Raw genomic sequence first — 12523 nt, 5'->3', positions numbered from 1 at the left:
CTTTTCTCATTTAGGTTATTACAGAATATTGAGCAGATTTCCCTATTCTACACAGTAGGTCCTTATTGGTTACCTATTTTATATATAGCAGTGTGTACATGTCAATCCATCCCTCCCCCCAACCCTTACCCCATGATAATCATAAGTTGGTTCTCTAAGTCTGTGAGTCTGTGTCTATTTCGTAAATAAGTTCATTTATCTTTTTTTGTAAGGTTCTACATATAAATGCTATCATATAATATATGTCTTTCTCTGATTTACTTTAATTTGTATGATAATCTCTGGGGGCATCCATGTTACTGCAAATAGCAATATTTCATCCCTTTTTATGACTGAGTAATATTCCTTGGAAGAAAAGTTATGACCAACCTAGATAGCATATTGAAAAGCAGAGACATTACTTTGCCAACAAAGGTCCATCTAGTCAAGGCTATAGTTTTTCCAGTAGTCATGTATGGATGTGAGAGTTGGACTGTGAAGAAAGCTGAGCGCCAAAGAATTGATGCTTTTGAACGGTGATGTTGGAGAAGACTCTTGCGAGTCCCTTGGACTGCAAGGAGATCCAACCAGTCCATTCTGAAGATCAGCCCTGGGTGTTCTTTGGAAGGAATGATGCTAAGGCTGAAACTCCAGTACTTTGGCCACCTCATGTGAAGAGTTGACTCATTGGAAAAGACTCTGATGCTGGGAGGGACTGGGGGCAGGAAGAAGAGGGGACGACAGAGGGTGAGATGGCTGGATGGTATCACCGAGTTGATGGATGTGAGTTTGAGTGAACTCCAGGAGTTGGTGATGGACAGGGAGGCCTGGCGTGCTGTGATTCATGGGGTCACAAAGAGATGGACACGACTGAGCAACTGAACTGAACTGAACTGAATATTCCATTGTATATATCTATCACTTCCGCTTTATCCATTCTTCTGTTAATGGATATTTAGATTGCTTCCATGTCCTGCTGTTGTAAGCAGTACTGCAGTGATACTGCAAGGATATAATGGGGTGCTTGTATCCTTTCGAACTATGTTTTCCTCTGGATATATGCCTAGGAATGGGATTGCTGGATCACATGCTAGCTCTGTTTTTAGTTTCTTAAGGAACCTTCATGTTATTCTTCATAGTGGCTGTACCAGTTTGCATTCCCACCAACAGGGTATGTGGGTCCATTATTAGGAAATTTTAACCATTGTTCTCTTTGTCCTCCTGGTTGTATTTTTGAGGGACAAGCTTTGGTAGAGAAAGATGGTGGATGATCATGGCTTTGGGCTGAAGAGGTGGTCAGTACATTCAAAGCTCAAGGCCACTGAAATAACAGGCCAACAAGGTCAGTGGTTCTCAACTAGGATGTCAGGGCACACAAGTGTGATATGATCAATTAAGACATATGACAGTTTTGTTTTGCTTTTAAGTAATCAAGTGCCACAGTCACATAGTGATTTATTTGTGTTACATCAACCAGAATATATCTGAGGTTTTGGCTCTCTCACTGGGGAGTTGCTCATAACCTTCTGATGGGTGTGCTCAAAGCACGGGGCCACACATGGGCATGTCCTCTGTTACAAGCCATGTGGGAAACAGAAGATCAAACCCTTGGACCTACAGGAGTCAGTTTAGTAGGAGGGTCTATTTTGGGAATATAAGTTTGAAACCAAGATGTGAAAGAGGACACAATGTTTTCTAGGATGTGGGAAAGAGGAACTGTTAACATGGTAGCCAGTAATAGTGAATAATAATGACACATTATGACCCAGCAGGTCCGCTCCCAGATATGTGCCTTGAGGAAACTTATGAACTATGTCCAGGTTATGTGCACAGGAATGTTCAAGCAGTTCTGTTCATAGGGCTCGACAATGTAAGCAATCCAGTGACCATAGCAATAATGTGGAGTTCAAATGTAGTGGTCTGTTTGTGCAATGGAGAGCATAGCTACATGCGACCATGTAGATGAAGCTTGTAAACAGAATGCTGAAAGAAAGAAGCTGGTTCAAAGACTTTGAAGGAAAATTTTCAAACAGGCAAAATTAAATTATATTGTTTAGGGCAGTATACTTAGGGGATAACATAAAAGAGACAAAAGGGAGTTGCTGTTGCTGCTCCTGCTGCTAAGTTGCTTCAGTCGTGTCCAACTCTGTACGACCCCATAGACGGCAGCCCACCAGGCTCCCCCGTCCCTGGGATTCTCCAGGCAAAAACACTGGAATGGGTTGCCATTTCCCTCTCCAATGCATGAAAGTGGAAAGTGAAAGGGAAGTCGCTCAGTCGTGTCCGACTCATGGACTGCAGCCTACCAGGCTCCTTCATCCATGGGATTTTCCAGGCAAGAGTACTGGAGTGGCCCATATCAAGATAGTAATTATATAGGAGGTTGGGATTAACATATACACATCATTATGTGTAAAATTGCAGAAGGGAACAGCAATCCACTCCAGTATTCTTGCCTGGAGAATCCCATGGACAGAGGAGCCTGGAGGGCTATACAGTCCATAGTGTTGCAAAGAGCCGGGCATGACTGAACAACTAACAAACACATTCCTAAAATAGATAACCAACAGAGACTGACTGTATAGCACAAAGAACTCTACTCAATATTCTGTAATAACGTATATGGGAAAAGAATCTGAAAAAGAATAGAGATATGTGTGTGTCTAACTGAATCACTTTGCTATACACCTGAACCTACCACATCAGCTCCAATATAAAAAAAAAAAAATTTAAAAGATAGTAATTACTTGTGTGTGAGGGAGGAGTTGGGGAGGTAGGATACTAGGGGTCGTGATTGGGTGGGTATATGAGTGGGCTTTTGAGGGGCTAGTAGTCATATTCCAGTTCTTTATTTGGTGGCACTGGCGTGTGTATTCATTATTTTTTTTTCAGTGCTAAGTTGTCTATGGATATTTTATATGCTCCAGTAAATGCACTGTATTTCACAGTGAAATATAAGCTTGGGAGGGAGGAAGAAATAAAGATAGCAGGGAGGAAAGAAGGATGGAAGGAATGAGGGAGGAGGGGAGGAGGCGTCCACACACTGCCATTATCTGATGTATCAGGTATTGGAACCATCCACAGAAATTCCAGTAACAAAGGTGGTCTAGAGATGAGGAAAAGGTCTCAGTGTGGGACAGCAGTTAGAGTGCAGGGAAGACAAGGGCTTGGATTTCGACGTTGAGCTTTCTGGAAGCATCCTCCAGGGTCTGGCCTCACACAGTGGGCCTTGCCAAGCACCACAACACCATGGAGCATCATGAGTCCTTTCAGGAGATTTAGACTTTCTCCCTCTTTTTCTACTCTCTGATTCAGGAGCAGGGAGTGAGGGAGAAGGAAAGAACACATAGCCAGCATGTGTGTGTGTGTGTGTGTGTGTGTGTGAGAAAGGGAGAGATGACGTTTGTATCCAGCATTGGACTGATAGCAAAAATATTTAGCAACTTGGTCGCTAATTTCAAATGAAATGTTCCCTCCTCATGCAGCCCTACAGCTAAAGGAAAATATAGACACCCACAGGAAGAAGCAAATGTAGAAACATTGGACGTTGTCACTGAAGACAATAATCTATTTTTCAAAAGACAACAAAACAAAGTTTACAAAAGTCTTCTTTTCTGTGTGGGACCTGTCTGTCCCCAGTGAGTCCCCTGCACAATAAACATTTGTGCAGGCTTCTCTGTCTTTCTTCTGCGGCATTTCCTGTACATCTCCCAATGCAGAAAGTGCAAACGTCCTCCCTACCCACCTTACCCCCGCCTCGCCTGCCACCTTCCTGCTAGGAACACTTCATTTCCCATCTGTCTGTGCTGCATTTAGCACAACGTCTGGTACATAATAGATGTTCACTAAACATCAGCTGACTGAATGGCAGTCTTTCTGGGTTAGAATGTTGGAAAAAATTTATCTCCAAAGTTTTCCTTATTACCACGTCAATTATCTTTGAGAAAGAGAGAAAGTAAGTACCATGTCAAATACATAGATGCCCATTTAGATATAAAGTACAATATAAAACTGTAAATGTGTCTATATGGGTATAAAAACATGAGTTAAAAACACATCTCTAATTTTCAATCTTATAAGTCAAGGCTAGGACTTATTTTTAAAGGAAATGTTATATATCGCTATGTTTAGAACTAACCCTACCCAATCTAAAGCCAACAGTTACTTACTGCTTAGCTGTTTCCCAACTGGGCAAGTTCTGCAGCCCTCAGAGGGCAGGCAGTCATTGTCACATCAGATCTCTAGTGATATCACTTTGACAGGCTCCCCTAACACTGTTTGCAAAGACCCCTCTGTTCCCTCTCAGTTCTCACTCACAGGGTGGAGAGGGCCCAGATGGGACCCCAAATGAGAGACTCTAAAGAGTGGAGGAAGAACCTGGAAAGACTTCATCTTCCATCGTTGACTTCATCAATTGGCTGGCATTGTTGATGACTTGCAAATGATTGTTACCTCACATTCTACCTGGATCATGTCCAGGAGCAGTCTTCCAGAAAATAACATTCAGTGGAGTGGGGAGAGGGTTGAATGTAATGAATCATTTCTTCGCTGCTTTCAGGATTCCCTCTTTTTCTCTCTCTTTTGACAGTTTGACTGCGATGTGTCTAAATGTGGGCCTATTTGGGTTTGTACTGCTTCAAGTTTGTGGAGCTTCTTAGATGTAGAAATTTGATGCAGATTTTCCTCACATTTGAGAAGTTTATGGCTATTTCTTCAAATATCCTTTCTTCCTCTTTTCTTTCTCTCCTCTTCTCCTAAGATTCTTATCATACATATGTATCTGTATCATATGTAGCTTGATGGTGTCCCACCAATCTCTGAGGCTCTGTTCATTTCTCTTCACTCTTTCACCTTTCTGTTGCTTAGACTGGATCATCTTAATTGACCTGTCTTCAAGTTCACTGATTCTTCCTTCTGCCAGTTCAAATCTGCTGTGAGCCCCTCTGTTTTTCATTTTTAAGACCAGAATTTCTATTTGGTTCTTTTTAAAAAAATAAATTTTCTTTATTGATACATCATTCTCATGCTTACCTTTAATTCTTTAGGTATGGTCTCTTTTAGTCCTTTGATCACATTTATAACAGCTGTTTCATGTCTTGGTCTAGTAAGTTAACATTTGCACTTCCTCAGAGACAGTTTTTAACCAAAAAGAAAATAACTCAGAATCATAGTTTCTATTGACTCTCTTTCCCCCCTGAGTATGAGCCATTCTTTCTTGTTTCTTTGCGTGTCATGACAGTTTTTGTTAAAAAGTGAACATTTAAAATAATATAATCTTAAATATTATAATGTGATAATTCTGGAAATGAGATTTCCCCCTCATCAAGTTTGTTGTGTTTTGTTGTTATTACTATTTGTTTAGTGACTTTTCCTGGACTAATTCTATAAAGTCTGTATTTTTTGTTGCCTGTGGCCACTGGAGTCTGCTTGATGCTTAGTGGTGAGCTAATAATTGAACTAAGAACTCTTCTTGAACTGATTAGTCTCCCTTCCTTTGTGTGTGTGTGTGTGTGTGTGTGTACGTGTACGTGCATGCATGTGTTAGGACATGCCTTCAATGCTCACGCAGGCTGTTTACAATCCTTGCCTTAGCTTATGCAGGACCTCAAGGTCAATCTAAGGTATGGAATTATAGCCTCCTCACTTTTTGGGGCATGTGCACACTCACATGCTTTGGACCATCCAGATTCCCAGAAATATCTCAGAATTCTTTATAAAGCTTCTATCTTATTCTCCAGTTATTATTATGGGTCAGCCTCTTACTAGCCCAAGCCAAGTAACACTGCCTCAGGCAGCTGTGATATTAAACAATGGCGCTCCTTTTTTTTTTTTTTTGGACAAATGCCTCGAGACTAGCGTTGTTTGCATAAACTAAGCATTGCTTTAGGTCAGATAAAGACAAGTCCTGTGGATAGAGCTTTTCAGTAAACTGCTTTTCAGTGACTTGTTTACAAGTCAGTGGTTATACTTTGGCCACCTGATTTGAAAAGCGAACTCATTGGAAGAGATCCTGATGCTGGGAAAGATTGAAGACAAAAGAAAAAGGGGGCAGCAGAGGATGAGATGGTTAGATAGCATACCCAACTCAATGGACATGAATTTGAGCGAACTCCAGGAGATACGGGAGGACAGAGGAGCCTGGTGTGCTGTAGTCCATTGGGTCACAATGTCTGACACGACTTAAAGACCAAAACAACAACAACAATACCCATCCTGTCCCCTTACTTAGTCATTCTAAGATTCCTAATTCATTGCTTTTTTTAAATTTATTTTTTATTGAAGGATAATTGATTTACAGAATTTTGTTGTTTTCTGTCAAACCTCAACCTGAATCAGCCATAGGTACACATATATCCCCTCCCTTTGGAACCTCCCTCCCATCTCCCTCCCCACCCCACCCCTCTAGGTTGATACAGAGCCCCTGTCTGAGTTTCTTAGCCATACAGCAAATTCCCGTTGGCTGTCTAATTTACATATGGTAATATGTTTCCAGGTTACTCTTGCCACACATCTCACCCTCTCCTCTCCTCTCCCCATGTCCACAAGTCTACTCTCTGTCTGTTTCTCTACTGCTGACCTGTAAGTAAATTCTTCAGTACCATTTTTCTAGATTTCGTATATATATGCACTAGAATATGATATTTATCTTTCCCTTTCTGACTTACTTCACTCTGTATAATAGGTTCTAGGTTCATCCACCTCATTGGAACTGACTCAAATGTGTTCCTTTTTATGGCTGAGTAATATTCCATTGTGTATATGAACCACAACATTTTTTTTAATCCATTCATCTGTTGATGGACATCTAGGTTGCTTCCATGTTCTAGCTGTTGTAAATAGTGCTGTAGTGAACAATGGGATACATGTGTCTTTTTCACTTTTGGTTTCCTCAGGGTGTATGCCAGGAGTGGGATTGCTGGGTCAAATGGTGGTTTTATTCCTAGCTTTTTAAGGAGTCTCCATACCATCTTCCATAGTGGCTATATTAATTTACATTCCCACCAACAGTGCAAGAGCATTCCTTTTTCTTCACACGCTCTCCAGCATTTATTGTTTGTAGACTTTTTGATGATGGCCATTCTGACTGGTCTGAGGTGATATCTCATTGTGGTTTTGATTTGCATTTCTCTAGTAATGAGCGATGTTGAGCATCTTTTCATGTGTCTGTTAGCCATCTGTATGTCTTCTTTGGAGAAATGTCTGTTTAGGTCTTTTCCCCACTTTTTGATTGGGTTGTTTGTTTTTCTGGCATTGAGTTGTATGAGCTGCTTGTATATTTTGGAAATTAATCCTTTGTCAGTTGTTTCATTTGCTATTATTTTCTCCCATTCTGAGGGTTGTCTTTTCACCTTGTCTGTAGTTTCCTTTGCTGTGCAAAAGCTTTTAAGTTTAATCAGGTCCCACTTGTTTACTTTTGTTTTTATTTCCATTACTCTAGGAGGTAGGTCATAGAGGACCTTGCTTGGATTTATGTCATTGAGCGTTCTGCCTATGGTTTCCTCTAAGAGTTTTATAGTTTCTGGTCTTACATTTAGGTCCTTAATCTATTTTGAGTTTATCTTTGTGTATGGTGTTAGGAACTGTTCTAATTTCATTCTTTTACATGTAGCTGTCCAGTTTTCCCAGCACCATTTATTGAAGAGGCTGTCTTTGCCCCATTGTGTATTCTTGCCTCTTTCGTCAAATATAAGGTACCCATAGGTGCATGGATTTATATCTGGGCTTTCTATCTTGTTCCATTGGTCTATGTTTCTGTTTTCATACCAGTACCATACTGTCTTGATGACTGTAGCTTTGTAGTATAATCTGAAGTCAAGAAGGTTGTTTCCTCCAGCTTCATTCTTCTTTCTCGAGACTACTTTGGCTATTCAGGGTCTTATGTGTTTCCATATGAATTGTGAAATTGTTTGTTCTAGTTCTGTGAAAAATGTCACTGGTAAATTGATGGGGATTGTGTTGAATCTGTAGATTGTGTTTGGTAGTATAGTCACTTTCGAAATATTGATTCTTCCTACCCAGGAACATGGAATATCTCTCTATATGTTTATGTAATCTTTGATTTCTTTCATTAGTGTCTTATAATTTTCTGTGTACAGTTCTTTTGTCTCCTTGGTTAAGTTTATTCCTAGATATTTAATTCTTTTTGTTGCAATGGTGAATGGGATTGATTCCTTAATTTCTCTTTCTGATTTTTCATTGTTAGTATATAGAAATGCAAGTGATTTCTGTGTATTGATTTTGTATCCTGAAACTTTGCTAAATGCACTGATTAGCTCTGGTAATTTTCTGATACTCTCTTTAGGGTTTTCTATGTACAGTATCATGTCATCTGCAAATAGTGAGAGCTTTACTACTTCTTTTCCAATCTGGATTCCTTTTATTTCTGTTTCTTCTCTGATTGCTGTAGCTAGGACTTCCAGAACTATGTTGAATAATAGTGGTGAAAGTGAACACCCTTGTTTTGTTCCTGATCTTAGGGGGATTGCTTTCAGTTTTTCATCATTGAGAATAATGCTTGCTGTAGGCTTATCATATATGGTCCTTACTGTGTTGAGGTATGTTCCTTCTATGCTCATTTTTTGAAGAGTTTTAATCATAAATGGGTGCTGAATTTTTTCAAAGGCTTTTTCTGCATCTGTTGAGATTATCATATGGTTTTTATCTTTCAATTTGTTAATATGGTGTATCACATTGATTGATTTGTGTATACTGAAGAATCCTTGTATCCCTGGAATAAACCCAACTTGATCATGGTGTATGAGCTTTTTGATGTGTTGCTGAATTCTGTTTGCTAAAGTTTTGCTGAGGATTTGTGCATCTATGTTCATCAGTGATATTGGCCTGTAGTTTTCTTTTTGTGTGTTGTTATCAGGTTATCTGGTTTTGGTTTTCAGGGTGATAGTGGCCTCGTAGAATGAGTTTGGAGGTGTTCCTTCCCCTGCAGTTTTTTGAAAGAGTTTTAGAAGGATAGGCATTAGCTCTTCTCAGAATGTTTGATAGAATTCTCCTGTGAAGCCATCTGGTCCTGGGCTTTTGTTTTCTGGAAGATTTTTTATCACAGCTTCAATTTCAGTGCTTGTAATTGGGTCGTTCATAATTTCTATTTCTTCCTGGTTCAGTCTTGGAAGATTGAACTTTTCTAAGAATCTGTCCATTTCATCCAGGTTATTGATTTTATTGCCATATTGTTGTTCATAATAGTCTCTTATAACCCTTTGTATTTCTGCATTGTCTGTTGTAACCTCTCCTTTTTCATTTCTAATTGTGTTGATTTGATTCTTCTCGCTTTTTGTCTTGATGAGTCTGGTTAAAGGTTTGTCAATTTTGTTTATCTTCTCAAAGAACCAGCTTTTAGTTTTATTAATCTTTACTATTGTTTCTTTCATTTCTTTTTCATTTATTTCTGCTCAGATCTTTATGATTTCTTTCTTTCTACTAATATTGGGGGTTTTTTTGTTCTTCTTTTTCCAATTGTTTTAGCTGTAAAGTTAGGTTGTCTGTTTGATGTTTTTCTTGTTTCTTGAGGTAGGATTGTATTGCTATAAACTTTCCTCTGAGAACTACTTTTGCTGAATCCCATAGGTTTTGAGTTGTTGTGTTTTCATTGTCATTTTTTTCTAGAAATATTTTGATTTCCCTTTTGATTTCTTCAGTAACCTGTTGGTTATTTAGAAATGTGCTGTTTAATCTCCATGTGTTTGTGTTCCTTACAGTTTTTATCTAGTCTCATAGCATTATGGTCAGAGAAGATGCTTGATATGATTTCAACATTCTTAAATTTACTGAGGTTTGATTTGTGACCCAAGACATGGTCTATCCTGGAAAATGTTCCATGTGAACTTGAGAAGAATGTGTATTCTTCTGCATTTGGATGGAATGTCCTGAAGATATCAATGAGATCCGTCTCATTTAATGTATCATTTGACTGTGTTTCCTTATTAATTTTCTGTTTTGATGACCTATTGGTGTGAATTGGGTGTTAAAGTCTCTTACTATTATTGTGTTACTGTCAATTTCTCCTTTTACATCTGTTATTGTTTTTCTTATGTATTGAGGTGCTACTATGTTGGGTGCATAGATATTTACAATTGTTATGTCTTCCTCTTGTATTGATCCCTTGACCATTATGTAGTATCCTTCCTTATCTCTTGTAATCTTTATTTTAAGTCTTTTTGTCTGATATGAGGATTGCTACTCCAGCTTTCTTTTGCTTCCCATTTGCATGGAATATATTTTTGCATCCTCTCACTTTCAGTCTATATGTGTCTTTAGGTCTGAAGTGAGTTTCTTGTAGACAGCATATATATGGGTCTTGTTTTTGTATCCATTTAGCCAGTCTGTGTCTTTTGGTTGGAGCATTTAATCCATTTACATTTAAAGTAATTATTGATATATATGTTCCTATTGCCATTGTGTTAATTGTTTGGGGTTGATTTTGTAGATCTTTTTCCTTCTCTTGTATTTCTTGACTATATACATCCCTTTAACATTTGTTATAAAGCTGTTTTGGTGGTACTGAATTCTCCTAACTTTTCTTGTCTGTAAAGCTTTTTATTTCTCCATCAATTTTGAATGAGATCCTTTCTGGTTACAGTAATCTTGGTTGTAGATTTATCCCTTTAAGTACTCTAAATATATCCTGCTATTCCCTTCTGGCCTGCAGAATTTCTGCTGAAAGATCAGCTGTTAAACGTATGTGGTTTCCCTGGTATTTTGTTTGTTGCTTTTCCCTTGCTGCTTTTAATATTCTTTCTTTGTGTTTAGACTTTGTTAGTTTGATTAGTATGTGTCTTGGCATGTTTCTTCTTGGGTTTATCCTGTATGGGACTCTTTGTGCCTCTTGGACTTGATGGACTATTTCCTTTTCCATGTTGAGGAAATTTTCAACTATAATCTCTTCAAAAATTTTCTCATACCCTTTCTTTTTCTCTTCTTCTTCTGGGACCCCTATAATTCAAATGTTGGTGCATTTGATATTGTCCCAGAGGTCTCTGAGACTATCCTCAGTTCTTTTCATTCTTTTTACTATATTCTGCTCTTCAGAAGTTATTTCCACCATTTTATCTTCCAGCTCACTGATTCATTCTTCTGCTTCAGATACTCTGTTATTGATTCCTGCTGCTGCTGCTGCTGCTTAGTCACTTCAGTTGTGTCTGACTCTGTGTGACCCCAGAGACAGCAGCCCACCAGGCTCCCACGTCCCTGGGATTCTCCAGGCAAGAACACTGGAGTGGGTTGCCATTGCCTTCTCCAATGCATGAAAGTGAAAAGTGAAAGTGAAGTCACTCAGTCGTGTCCGACCCTCAGCGACCCCATGGACTGCAGACTTCCAGGCTCCTCCGTCCATGGGATTTTCCAGGCAAGAGTACTGGAGTGGGGTGCCATTGCCTTCTCTGATTCCTTCTAGAGTATTTTTAATTTCAGTAATTGTGTTGTTTGGCTCTATATGTTTATTCTTTAATTCTTCTAGGTATTTGTTAATTGATTCTTGCATTTTCTCCATTTTGTTTTCAAGGTTTTTGATCATCTTTACTATCATTATTCTGAGTTCTTTTTCAGGTAGTTTGCCTATTTCCTCTTCATTTTTTGGACTTCTGTGTTTCTAATTTGTTCCTTCATTTGTATAGGAATCCTCTGCCTTTTCATTAATATATATTCTTTAACTTATTGCACTGAGGTATCCTTTTCCCAGGCTTAAAGGTTGAATTCTTTCTTTATTCATTTCTTTTTAACCATTCTTTTCTAATGCAGAAAGTTACTGTAATAATGGAAGTAATCTGAACCATGAGTAGTATTTTAGCTGGGGAGTCAGAGCGGAATAGATGTAGATGCTACAAGGAATATTTCAAAGAGAGACTCAACAGGTTATCAGATGGTTGCATGGGATGAAGATGGAGAAAGTAAGGACAGGGCTAAGGTACCTGGTCTCAGTGCCCCAAAAGTGACCAGGCACTGATTAGAAATTTGAAGTTGAAATAGAGTTGATTTAGATGAGCTGGTGGTATTCTTGCATAAAATGTTGGGATCCTCAGTGATTCACAATTCATAAAATGTTTATTAGTCTAAGTAAATCTTAAAGTCTCTGGAGCAAATAGTAAATGTGATTACTATTGTTAAATGTGAATGGGCACTAAAAAATGAATTGATCCTCAGCATCAGTGAGCTCACATTATTGAAGAAGATAAGCTTTTCTCTCTTATACTTTGCTCCAAATCAACTGCTCCTTTTCACTCAAGACGTAAACTTTAACTTATATTTTTTTCAATACTCTTATTTAAAAAACAGTGTTGTCAATCTTGTTAGTCTTCAAAGCAATACAGGTTCATGGTAAAAAGAAAATATAGAAAATAGAACAAAGATGAAGAAAATTAAAAATCATCTATAATCCCAATACTCAGAGGTAACCACTGCAAGCACTTTGGGGTAGTGTCTTCCAAAGTTTTTCCTGCACTTACAGCTAGATAGACTCTAAACAGTTTTTATGCTGTGCATACTGTTCTATGGCTTGCCCTTTCATGTAATAATATATCATAAAATCTCATTT

The 12523-nt window shown here is 38.5% G+C and overlaps 1 protein-coding gene across 7 annotated transcripts in view; it reads right to left on the bottom strand.

Annotated features, from left to right (window-relative positions):
• Positions 1-12523, bottom strand: part of CCDC70 (coiled-coil domain containing 70) — an 86971-nt gene that overhangs the window by 20914 nt on the left and 53534 nt on the right. The window lies entirely within an intron of this gene.

Source organism: Bubalus kerabau, chromosome 12, assembly GCF_029407905.1.
Source record: "Bubalus kerabau isolate K-KA32 ecotype Philippines breed swamp buffalo chromosome 12, PCC_UOA_SB_1v2, whole genome shotgun sequence".
NCBI lineage: Eukaryota > Metazoa > Chordata > Mammalia > Artiodactyla > Bovidae > Bubalus > Bubalus kerabau.
Note: the sequence above shows the minus strand (reverse complement) of the source record. Positions and strands in the feature narration are given on the sequence as shown.